Here is a 13,833-nt window from a genome sequence, read left to right on the forward strand (position 1 = left end):
AAGTTAGGAGATTTCTCTTCTTGATAATTACTTGTGATAGACTTTTACTTCTTGGATTATGATCTTCTTTATTAATGTTATTATCGTGTTATTTTCATCAAGACAAATAGAAAATAAATAATAGAAGACAAAATACAGAGTATGTAGGCCTGTCATCCAATGCCAAAACCTCTCACTCGTTGAGAGGAAAACCCAAACAAAATTCTTCTTCTAGATATTCAATTGATGAACACCTAGACCATGAGAAAGACCCTTGACTCTAAAGTCCTCCAAAGATGAAGTCAATAGCCTCTTCTTCAACATTGCCTTTCCTCTACTTATTCTCGGCTTCCTTTCTCAACTTCTTCCCTTCTTGATCTCAGCTTCCTTTGATTCTTGATCTCTTCTTGTAGGCACATAACCCTACCACAGAAACCCTAGATTATCTTCGTTTCCTTTATAGTGTCTTCAAGAGAGATACCTCTTGCAACTTTACTCAACTTCTTCTAGCGAGGCACTATACCCAAACAAGGATCACCTCAAAGTGACAACATATCTTTTAGCTTCCTCTAGATACCTTCGGATCTGCTACCTTCGCACGTGGGAGGACAAAATAACCCAAAAACAATGCTTGAATATCTTCAATATCCTTCCTATTTTCTACATTGATATGGAGGCTTCTTCTAGAGCATATTTTTCACTTCTTTCTCAACTTGATTCACCGAATTCATTATTTCCAAATGAGGCCGAGTAGTGGTGTATATATTAGCTTTTTCATGACCTTTAGGCTGACATGATCTCTAGGAGGAAAGCTGACTTCATTTTCTAGAGGCATCCCTTCATTGTAGGACGACATGATGAGGGATAGTGACAGGGTCTTGGAGGATGAGTTTACATGGACAAGTATCAATCCTTAAAATGTGTAACATGACTTCATTACATGACACTGACTCTTTTATTCTTTTATGACTAGATGGAAAAATTATTAAAGGCTTTCAATGGGAGCCTTGACTCAAAAATAAAATTTCTTGCCTATGAAACCCATGATGCAAGCATTACAATAATTTTATTTTTCTTCTTTACATATCTTACATAAAATCACAATTAAATGTCATTATGTAGACCAAACCTAGTTACATTTTTTAACAGTTGAAATCGCTAAACTATTTTTTCTTTTATTTTGAATTGTTAGTATCTAGTCTAGAGTTTGGCCCGCCTATATATTTTGTGTATTTTTAGTTATAGAATTGTTTGGAGGATTTCGAAACATATTTTTTTAATTAGGGTAGGGAGTATTCATTATTTCATTTAAGGTGTCCTTTCCAATCATTGCTCAAAACGTTGTTTCTTATATTGTCAAGACTAAACGTATCATCCTATGTGCATACATTGTCTTATTGTTTGTTATCTTATGTACCAAATTTGACCAAACATATTTTCTATTAGGTATATAAAAGAAAGTATGCACTTATAACTATGAAGTGATATTAAGGGAAATGTATAACCACTATAGTCATCAATTGGTTGTCTTATTTTTGTTATGGTTAGTAGGAAGTTATGCATGGACAAGGTATAAATAAGGAGAGAATCACCCATTTTGGGGGATTTTATTTTATAAGGGAATTTTTCTTAGGCTTATTGTTTGAAAAAGATTCAACTCTATGCATATATGTACAATATTTATCACATTTGTATAGAGGGGTATGATGGTAGAAGTAAACCAAGCTATCTAATTTTTAATTCATTTCTCACTTTGCTGTTTATTTTTCCTCTACTTCTATGTTAGAATTTTGGATGGTTTGTCAATTAGACATTTGTAGAATTATTATATCAAATTATATTCTATCAATTTTAGGACAGTTTTATCATTTATCCCTTTGGGTTGGCATGAGTGCTCAAGAACTATGAATAGGAAGCAGGATGTCTCAAGGTCAAGTCCTAGATGGTTCCTTAAGTGAAAATTACTTGATATCCCTCTTGGATCTGAATACAGTGGTCTACATGGACCACTTTACACCCGAGTCACATGGTTTGGGTTCAAGTTCGAGTTCGGTAATGATTAGGTTCCACTAGATTTTGAATTATGTGATGAGGTTGGGATGCGATTCGCCACTAGGTTCGTCTATAGACATTTTCTATATATATAGATACATATACTACTTTTAAAAATAAATAATAAAACATAATAATAAGAAATCAACATCAATAAACATAAAAAGAATGCTATCATGGCTCGGAAACTGCAAGGATTGATTACAAGTTTGAATTGTGACATGGATTTATGAGTTTTAAGCCATGGATTTTGCCAATAGCAATGAGGTTTGATGAGCTTCGCTGAACCTGGAGGTTAAGTTCAACAAACCTTGTGGCAGAGCTTTACACTAGGTACCACCCTTGGAATGAGGAGAGATGCATGGGGCTTTCCCGAGGATGTATTTTTCAATGACAAATTTATCAATTTATGGTCTGAGATATAACATATCCTAATGTTTGAAAGTCATAGCAATTTTGTACGATTGTCCTAAGATTGCACTATTCTATTTTTTTTCAACAATTCATTAGCCAACAGGTCTTGTTGGAGTTGCATTGTTTTTGGCAATTGGAGTCTTTGTTAGCAATAACTGGATTTATTTGTTGGATTATGAGGTTTGTACAGTTGGTTTTAAAAAAAAAGTTCTGATACACTAAGATATTTTCAACTTTTTAAAATTGGAACAAATTGTTTGGAATCATATCCAAGAGCTTGTGACAATTTTTGTCTTGAATTCTAGATTTGCTTTCTTGTGGGAAGCTGTATTTCCGAAAGTTGATCCTATTGGTTAGTTGTTCTTGATTATTTTCTGGGTTTTAACTTTTGGTCCTAGGGCATGTTTTTTTACAACATTATCAAAGGGGTTTTCTTTTATAAAGATTCTTATTTATGAGTGAATAAATATGAGTGTTGTCATCCCATCATAGTCGAGCTTTTAGTTGCTTATTGTTTTCATTGAAATAATCAGTCTCATGATCTTCTTATCCACATTGTATTACGACATTTTTTATTGGAAACATTTTATCTATGAGCCACTTTTTTTTTTCAATTTGAATATTAAGGTTTGTTGTTGGTTGATATTTTAGCTTCTGAATGTTAGAAATGGAATTCATTGGCATGGTGAGAGTAGAAGAAGTTGTTTCAAGTTGTGTACATTGAAATAAAATTTCAACCTCATTTTTCACCCTAAAATGTTGGCATTATGATGCATGTGTTGTACTTGATGGCAACCCACTTTTAGCAAAACAACTCACTTGTACATGGTAACTAGATGAATCTACAAAAGATATATGAGATGTGACAGAATGCATGGCAGTAATATTTATATAAGTGATGAAATGCAGGGCAACTTCAAGGAATCAGTTCAGAAGGCAATTCACTCAGATGAAAGATCATAGTATAGCAGGTAAACAACAAAGAATTACAGATCAGTCTTCACAGAATGAAGAAAGAGAGGTATATGCAGGTTCACCATTGACCAAGCTGTGTATACACGCAGGTTCACCATTGACCAAGCTGCGTATAAACGTAGGTTCACTGTATAAAAAATCGCGTATACGTACACACATAATTTCACAAAAGGAAAGGCGCGTATACCTTGGAAAACTAAGTTTTTGGTCTGAAGTATTTGGTCCATGGTATTTTGATCCATGGTATTGGTCCAAGGTATCAGGTTTGAGGTATTGACCCTAAGTATTTGATCCAAGGTATTGGTCCTAAGTGGTTTTGGTCCATGGTATTGAGAAAGGCCTAAAACTATATAAGAAGGAGAACATCATTGGGCCAAAGAAGACAAGCATCAAATATTTGATAAAGTGTGAAATCCATTATGCAGGTTACGGGTTTATGATGCTCTGCTTGATCTGAGCCAAGGAGGAACCTTAGCGGTTGATGGAGGACAAGATCTAACGATGGATCGAGATCTTAAGGCTTGGAATGAATTATCTTTATATGTTTTGATCATGTTTATTCTAGATCTATATACTGACGCATGTGTTGTTTTATAAATATTATGATCTGGGTATAACTGAAGTCTGGAATAGCTACAAATTTATGAATGAATATTTACAAATGTATATGCTGGTTGACTTTGGTAAAAGCACGTATACACGCAGGTTCGCCACATCGAAGTAGGGTATACCTTGTGAACTATAATTTTTAAGTTACAATTGGTTCTGGATGTTGATGTAGAGTTCTGGGTTTTGCTTTATGTTCTGGTGACTGCATTCTGGTAACAGTGTTCAAATTGATTGATTGTGATTTGCTTCAGTGATGATGGATGATATATAATAATGGATCAAGATCATAATAACTTATCATTATGTGATCTGATGGGCTAGATCTAGTTGCTAACACATGCATTATCCTTTATAAGTGATGAAATGGGTATGTTTGAATTCAAGAAGTGTAGCGAAGTTATAAATAAGTATTTGCAGATATATACGCTGGTTCTCTTTGATGAAGTTGTATATACAAGCTAGTTCAACTCTTCCAAGTTGGATATACACTCTGATGCATGGTTTTGAAGTTACAACTGGCTATGAAAGATGATGCAGTGTTCTGGGTACAAATCTGTGTACTGGCTACAATGATCTCTCTATTCCAGTTGATTTGTTGAAGTTGATCAAAGTATGAATGAATGGTTGATTCAGTTGTGTCAAAGGTTCAAAGGTTTTCAGTGATTGATTGAGTTTGGTTTATTTAGAAAGTAATTATTGAGTTTCAGTGATTGGTTGATGCAGATATAGTTGATGGTTGTATTGTAGTGGCGATTGATTTTGAGCTTCAATGTTGTTGATGGGTCTAGTATGAAAATTGGATGAAACGTGGCCTTCAGATTATGGTGTTGTGTTCCAAGAGTATCCAGTATAAAAATTTATGAAACGAGGTCCTTCGAGGAAGAGAGAAGGTTGTAGCCTTCTATAGGTCAGCATCTACCTACTAGTAAACATATTGGCTAGTACAAGAGCTAGGGGGTTGTAGCTCCCTTCCAGTAGAAGTTGGAGAATGAGAGAAGGTTGTAGCCTTCTGTAGGTAGAAGTCTGCATACTGGTATGAGTCTGCAATAGTACAATGTTGTAAACAAATTTTCTTATTATTAAAAGAAGACAGAGATGAAAACAACAGGTGGTTTTCACCCACATTTGGTTTCCACCTTAAATCGTGATGTTCATGTGTGTTGATTATGTGTGATGGTTCACTCTATTATTAACTGCATATGGTTACTGTTTAATGTTTAATAAGGTACTGATGCATAGATTAAAGATCAACATATGATGAATTAACTAAATTAACTGAATCATTAGTTTGCTGGATATACGGTTGTTTCCTTAAGCTCAGTTGCGTGTACACATGGGTTACCCACATGGAAGTACCGTATACATTTGAGTATGAAAAGAAAAAGATTATTGACTTGACTAATACTGATTCACCCCCCCTCTCAGTATTATTTCCAACATTTGGTATCAGAGCCAGTCCTTTTGCAGAAGCTTGATCGCTTGAAGGAGATCCATAGAAACAATGGGAAAGAACCTAAAGAAGAAAGCACCACAAAAGAAGAAGGCATATCAAAGGAACTATGAAGGTGGGAGAGTTGATTGGGGATTATTTGCAAGAATCTCTTCAAATTCATAATCACCTTAGAATGACGATGGACAAGAAAAAGAACCATCAGGTATGAATTTATTATCCTCTGGTGATACATTTCTCTGTCCATTTGAAGATGAGAAAGTGATAGCGAAAGATCTGAAAATTCTCTTATGGGTGAAAGAGAAAGATATCAAATAGAGGCAAAATTTAAAAGGCTCACAGACAAAATTAAAGATCAACAGGATCTATTGGAAAAAAGGGAGTGTGCCTTCAAAGAAGAAGCTACCAAACTAAAAGAGGAAGGAAACAAAGTAAGGAAGAAGTACAAGGAAAAGGAAGATCAATGTCAAAAGCTGCAGAATGAAGTGACATCATTAAGAAATGAAGTAAATAAAGGAACACAACAATCAAGAAACTTAAAGATAGATCCAGTTACTATGAAGATCTTGAAGCTAAGATCCTCTCTCTAAAAGAATATCTTGAAAAATCAAATAAGCAGAATGAAGAACTACTCCAAGCTCTTAAAGAACAAGAAAATGAAGTTCTCAAATTAAGGAAACAAGTGGAAGAAGGGAGAAAAGTAGAAGAAATCATGAAGAATCAGTATCTTGAAAAGGAAGAGCAATATCAGGTTGAGCTACATATACTAAAAGGTAAATCAGAAGAAAAGGATAAGATTTTATGATTTCAAGATAGTACTAAGATTTTGGGTGATATTCTTAGTAATCAAAGGTCTTGTGCCATCAAATCTGGTCTTAGTTTCCATGAATCTGTTGAAGGTGAATCTAGCTCACAAGCTAAGGCTAGGAACTCTAATGTAAAACCTGAAATTCTCAACAAGGAGATTAGAGGTCAACCCCATCAACAACGAAGGAAAGAAATTCTTCAAAGAAAATCTTTTACTCATAAATGTGGAAGCGATGGTCGGTTATTTCCTCAAATGAATAACGTTGAATTATTTATATGTCATAATATTGGACATGTTGCAATAAGATGCGGAAGTAGAATGGTTCAAGACCATCACACAGAAAAATCATCAGCTTCCAAGTACATTAAGGGATATTTGTTTTCTTGCAATATGTTTGGTCACAAAGCCATTGACTGCTATACAAGAAATATGAAACATGTAAGATGTTATGCATGTAACAAGTTTGGACATATAGCAAAGGAATGCAGCACAAAATCTCGGGCACCATACCAAAAGGAGAAAACATCATCACACTCGAAGATATGGAAGAAGAAGGAAGTGCAGTTAGAAAAATGTGGCATGGCATAGTGTACAGACATAACAGACTCAGGGGGAGCTGAAAGTGTGAAACTTCAATGTTCTAAATCTCATACGCCAATTTCATGAAGAGAATTTGCGTATATACGTGAGTTCGAAGCTGCAAATTTGCGTATATGTGGTTTGAGAAAAATGCAGTCAGACAGTCTCAGAAAAACTGATGTGATATGATTCAGACAATTATCAGTTATCTTTTCTGTCATAGATGACTACAGTCTATGGATATTATTTAGAAGTGTCTTGATCCTAACAAGATAATGATAACTTGATGTATATATGATGATGATGATGTCTTGATAATTCTCATTGATACATGCAATGATAAAATCTGACAGTGAACAGGTGGAATAGGTTTAGGGGGAGAACATGCTATGCTTCTAACAAAGCATTGTTGGCATTATGTTTAGAATTCTTTTCAATGATGATGATGCTTATGTGGCTAAAGTGTTTAAAGTGATACATCTTGCTATGTAATGGTTATAAGCTTCCCATGATGAAATCTCACATGATACTTGTATTGATTGGGGTTACATAATTTTTATTCAGATCAGATTTATGGATGATTGTGGATGAATTTTTGATGACGAATACAATACATATATGTTGATTACATGGTGATCTTCATAAGAACAATGAGAAGTACAAATCTTGAGTACACAAATTCATTAATTGATGATGAGCCACTCATTTCTTCTATGTTGTTGTCATCATGCCTTCAGAGATGCATAAAGTTCATATGGTGCAGTAATGATACAGGATTCCTATAGATCTTAGCTCTCACACGGTTGAGGATTGTTGCTATTGATTATATCAATAAATATTGACCAATGCCCATGAGCTCATGGTTTTCTAGATACATATTGGTATCCCTTTGATGGATACATGGATGATTACTTAAGTTGCATATTGTTGGTTGTCCAAGAGAATGGTGTTATTGCAGGTCGCATGAAGACATAACTATTTGAAGACATGGATTTTCAAAGACATGGCTTACTTAACCACATAATGATGATAAGTTCTTACCTTATGATGATAGTTTGATACTCACATATGCTGATTATCATGGTTGATTCTTATCAGATGTGGGATGTTCCCTAGTGATGATACATGGTTGATATATTGAAGGTCCTTGTGGAAATATCATGTAGTTCTTGATGATGATGTGAAAGATCATGTGATGACTATGGTGTTTTCACATATGATATGGTGTGAATGATTTTGTTACTGCTTGGAGATATGACATATGCTGAGTTGATTCATGGAAGGAAACAAAGCAAGTTGATCTTGATGAGCTCAAGAGGATGAGTTGATGTCTATATGCAGACATACTTTGTCACAGGTTAATGATATTTACACTGACATATACAGGTTGCCGGTCTGGATGCTGTTGATAGATGTTTATGGAGCAGATCATACATGGTGTATGATAGTTGCTTATGACTGTCATGGTCTTGTTTAGATATTTGGTCTCTGTTATAAATGTCATGTATATCATTCAATGTAAAGGTCATATCAAGACCCATGATGTAATAATTTGTCTCTATCTATTGTAGTCATTTGATGAGTCCCTTTTGGTCATATGATGTAATTTGTACGCCCACTATGCATGGGAAGGATGATGTAATATTTCAGTTATATATAAACAATTGGTATATCCCCACTTGGTTTGGAGAATGAATGTATGTATGAGTCATTGGTGATAGGTAGGTCAAACTCACATAGTTGAGTTATAGAGTCATGTTATTTTTCTTGAAAATATTTGCAGACTCTGCATGTGCTCATGGGGAGCATAGATGATACAATACATCTCAGCATGAACAAAGGGAGATTTCAATCAGAGAATTCATCATGTGACTAGGGGGAGCATGATTAATACTCAACTATTCAGATATGAAAGTCTTCATTTTGGTTTGCCCTTTTCTCTTGATATCAAAGGGGGAGAATATCTTGGTCTGCCCTTGCTCTTGATGTCAAAGTGGAAGAGTGACTTGGTGGTGTTGTTGCCATCAATTCCAAAGGGGGATATTGTTGGCATTATGATGGATGTTTTGTACTTGATGGAAACCCACTTGTAGAAGAACAACTCAATTGTACATGGTAACTAGATGAATCTACAGAAGAGATATCAAATGTGATAGAATGCATGGAGGTAGTATTTATAGAAGTGATGAAATGCAGGGTAGCTTCAAGGAATCAATTCAGAAGGCAATTCACTTAGATGAAAGATCACAGTATAGTAGGTAAACAACAAAGAATTACAGATCAGTGTTCACAAAATGAAGAAAGAGAGGTATACACAGGTTCACCATTGACCAAGTTGCATATACATGTAGGTTCACTGTATAACAAGTTGTGTATATGTATACACGGACCTTCACAAAAGGAAAAGCATGTATACCTTGGAAAACTAAGTTTTTTGTCTAAAGTATTTGGTCCATGGTATTTTGATCCATGGTATTGGTCCAAGGTATTGGGTTTGAGGTATTGACCCTAGGTATTTGATCCAAGGTATTGTCCTAAGTTGTTTTGGTCCATGGTATTAAGGAAGGCCTAAAACTATATAAGAAGGAGAAGATCATTAGGCCAAAGAAGACAAGCATCGAATATTTGATAAAGTGTGAGATCCAGTATGAAAGTTATGGGTTTATGATGCTCTGCTTGATTTGAGCCAAGGAGGAACCTTCGCAGTTGATGAAGGACAAGATCTAATGATGGATCAGGACCTTAAGGCTTGGAATGAATTATATTTATATGGTTTGATCATGTTTATTCTAGATCTATATACTAATGCATGTGTTTTTCTGTAAATATTATGATTTAGGTATAACTGAAGTCTAGAATAGCTAAAAAGTTATGAATGAATATTTACAGATGTATACGCTGGTTGACTTTGGTAAAAGCATGTATACACACAGGTTCGACACATCGAAGTAGTGTATACCTTGTGAACAATAATGTTTGAAGTTACAATTTGTTCTGGTTGTTGATGCAGAGTTCTAGGTTTTCCTTTATGTTCTGGTGTCTGGATTCTGGTAACAGTGTTCAGATTGATTGATTGTGATTTGCTTCAGTGATGATGGATGAGATCTAATAATGGATCAGGATCATAATAACTTATCATTATGTGATCTGATGGGCTAGATCTAGTTTCTAACACATGTATTATCATTTATAAGTGATGAACTGGGTATGTCTGAGGTTGGGAAGTGCAGGGAAGTTATGAGTAAGTATTTGCAGATATATACGCTGGTTTTCTTTGATAAAGTTGCATATACATGTTGGTTCAACTCTTCCAAGTTGCGTATACACACTAATGCATGGTTTTGAGGTTACAACTGGCTTTGAATGATGATGCAGTGTTCTGGGTACAAATCTATGTACTCGCTACAGTGATCTCTCTGTTCCAGTTGATTTGTTGAAGTTGATAAAAGTATGAATGAATGGTTGATTCAGTTGTGTTAGAGGTTCAGAGGCTGTTAGTGATTGATTGCGTTTGGCTGATTCAAAAAGCAGTGAATGATTTTTAGTGATTGGTTGATGCAGATATAGTTGATGGTTGTATTGTAGCGGTGATTGATTTTGAGCTTCAATGTTGTTGATGGGTCCAGTATGAAAATGGGATGAAATGTGGCCTTCATATTATTGTGTTGTGTTCCAGGAGTATCCAGTCTAAAAATTTATGAAATGAGTTCACTGGAGCAAGATAGAAGGTTGTAGCCTTCTGTAGGTTGGTGCCTACGTAATAGTAAACATATCGGCTAGTACAAGAGCTAGGGGGTTGTAGCTCCATTCTAGTAGAAGCTGGAGAATGAGAGAAGATTGTATCCTTCTACAGGTAGAATCCTGCATACTGGTATGAGTCTACACCAGTACAATTTTGTAAACATATTTTCTTATTATTAAAATAAGATAGAGACGATAGCAACAAGTGGTTTTCACCCACATTGGGTTTCCACCTTAAATCCTGGTTTTCATGTGTGTTTCTTATGTGTGATGGTTCACTCTGTTATTAATTTTATATGGTTACTATTTAATGTATAACAAAGTACTGATGCACAAATTAAATATCAACATATGATGAATTAGCTAAATCATTAGTTTTCTGGATATACGCTTGTTTCCTTAAGCTCAATTGCTTGTACATGCAGGTTACCCCACATGGAAGTAGTGTATACAAATTTGAGTTTGAAAAGAAAAAGATTATTGACTTGACTAATACTGATTCACCCCCCCCCTAGTATTATTTCCAACAATTGGTATCAGAGGCGGTCCTTTGGCAGAAGCTTGATCGCTTGAAGAAGATCCATAGAAATAATGGGAAAGAAGCTAAAGAAGAAAGCACCTCAAAAGAAGAAGGCATCTCAAAGGAACTATGACAATGGGAGAGTCAATTGGGGATTATGTGGAAGCAACTCTTTAGATTCAGAATCACCTCAGAATGAAGATGAAAAAGAAAAAGAACCATCAGGTATGAATTTATTATTCTTTGGTGATACATTTCTCTGTCCATTTGAAGATGATGAAAATGATAGCGAAACAACTGAATTTGCTCTTATGGGTGAAAGAGAAAGATATCAAATAGAGGCAGAATTTAAAAGGCTCATAGACAAAATTAAAGATCAACATGATCTATTGGAAAAAAGGGAGTGTTCCTTCAAAGAAGAAGCTACCAAACTAAAAGAGGAAGGAAACAAAGTAAGGAAGCAGTACAAGGAAAAGGAAGATCAATGTCAAAAGCTACATAATGAACTGACATCATTAAGAAATGAAGTAAATAAAAGGAACACAACAATCAAGAAACTTAAAGATAGATCCAGTTACTATGAAGGTCTTGAAGCTAAGATCCTCTCTCTAAAAGAAGATCTTGAAAAATCAAAAAAGCAGAATGAAGAACTACACCAAGCTCTTAAAGAACAAGAAAATGAAGTTCTCGAATTACGGAAACAAGTGGAAGAAGGAAGAAAAGCTGAACAAATCATGAAGAAGAAGTATCTTGAAAAGGAAGAGCAATATCAAGTCGAGGTAAATATACTAAAAGGTAAATCAGAAGAAAAGGATAAGCTTTTACGATTTCGAGATAGTACTAAGATTTTGGATGATATTCTTAGTAATCAAAGGTCTCCTGCCATCAAATTTGGTCTTGGATTCCATGAATTTGTTGAAGGTGAATCTAGCTCACATGCTAAGGGTAGGAACTCTAATGTAAAACCTGAAATGCTCAACAAGGAGATTAGAGGTCAACCCCATCAACAATGAAGGAAAGAAATTTTTCAAAGAAAATATTTTACTCTTAAATGTGGAAGTGATGGTCGGTTATTTCCTCAAATGAATAATGTTGAATTCTTTATATGTCATAATCTTGGACATGTTGCAACAAGATGCGGAAGTAGAATGGGCCAAGACCATCACACTGAAAAATCATCATCTTCCAGGTACTTTAAGGGATATTGTTTTTCTTGCAATATGTTTGGTCACAAAGCAATTGACTGCTACAGAAGAAATATGAAACATGTAAGACCTTATGCATGTAACAAGTTTGGACATATAGCAAAGGAATGTAGGACAAAATCTCGGGCACAATACCAAAAGGAGAAAACATCATCACACTTGAAGATATGGAAGAAGAAGGAAGTACAGTCAGAAAAATGTGGCATGGCACAGTGTAGAGACATAACAGACTTAGGGGGAGTTGAAAGTGTGAAACTTCAATGTTTTAAATCTCATATGAAAGTTTCATGAAGACAAGTCGCGTATATATGCGAGTTCAAAGCTTAACAGTCACATATATGTGGTTTGAGAAAAATGCAGTGGGACAGTCTCAGAAAAATTGATGTGATATGATTCAGAAAATTATCAGTTATCTTTTCTGTCATAGATGACTACAGTCTGTGGATATTATTTATAAGTGTCTTGATCCTAACAAGTTTTTGATAACTTGATGTATATCTGATTAATGATGATTTCATGATAATTCTTATTGATATATGCAATGATAAAATCTAACAGTGAACTGGTGAAACAGGTTCAGGGGGAGAACATGCTATGCTTCTAACAAAGCATTGTTGGCATTATGTTTAGAAGTGTTTTCAATGATGATAATGCTTATGTGGCTAAAGTGTTTAAAGTGATACATCTTTCTATGTGATGGTTATAAGTTTCCTATGATGAAATCTCAGATGATACTTGTATTGATTGGGGTTACATAATTGTTATTTAGATCAGATTTATGGATGATTGTGGATGACTTTTTGATGATGTATACAGTACATATATGTTGATTACATGGTGATATTCATAAGAACAAGGAGAATTACAAAGCTTGATTACACAACTTCATTAATTGATGATGAGCCACTCATTTCTTCTATGCTACTGTCATCATGCCTTCAAAGATGCATAAAGTTCATATGGTGCATTAATGATACAGGATTCCTATAGATCTTGGCTCTCACACAGTTGAGGATTGTTGGTATTAATAATATCAAGAAATCTTGACAAATGACCATGATCTCATGGTTTCCTAGATACATATTGATATCCCTTTGATGGATAGATGGATGATTACTTAAGTTGCATATTGTTGGTTGGACAAGAGAATGGTGTTATTGCAGGTCGCATGAAGACATAGCTATTTGAAGACATGGATTTTTGAAGACATGGCTTACTTAACCACATAATGATGATAAGTTCTTACCTTATGATGATAGGTTGATACTCACATATGTTGATTATCATGGTTGATGCTTATCAGATATGGGATGTTCCCTAGTGATGATACATGGTTGATATATTGAAGGTCCTTGTGGAAAGATCATGCAGTTCTTGATGATGATGTGAAAGATCATGTGATGACTATGGTGTTTTCACATATGATATGGTGTGAATGATTTTGTTACTACTTGGAGATATGACATATGCTGAGTTGATTCATGGAAGGAAACGAAGCAAG

The sequence above is a fragment of the Pinus tabuliformis genome, chromosome 1_2 (assembly GCF_031772625.1).
Source record: "Pinus tabuliformis cultivar Carrire ecotype Pingquan chromosome 1_2, CPIR1, whole genome shotgun sequence".
Classification (NCBI taxonomy): Eukaryota; Viridiplantae; Streptophyta; class Pinopsida; order Pinales; family Pinaceae; genus Pinus; species Pinus tabuliformis.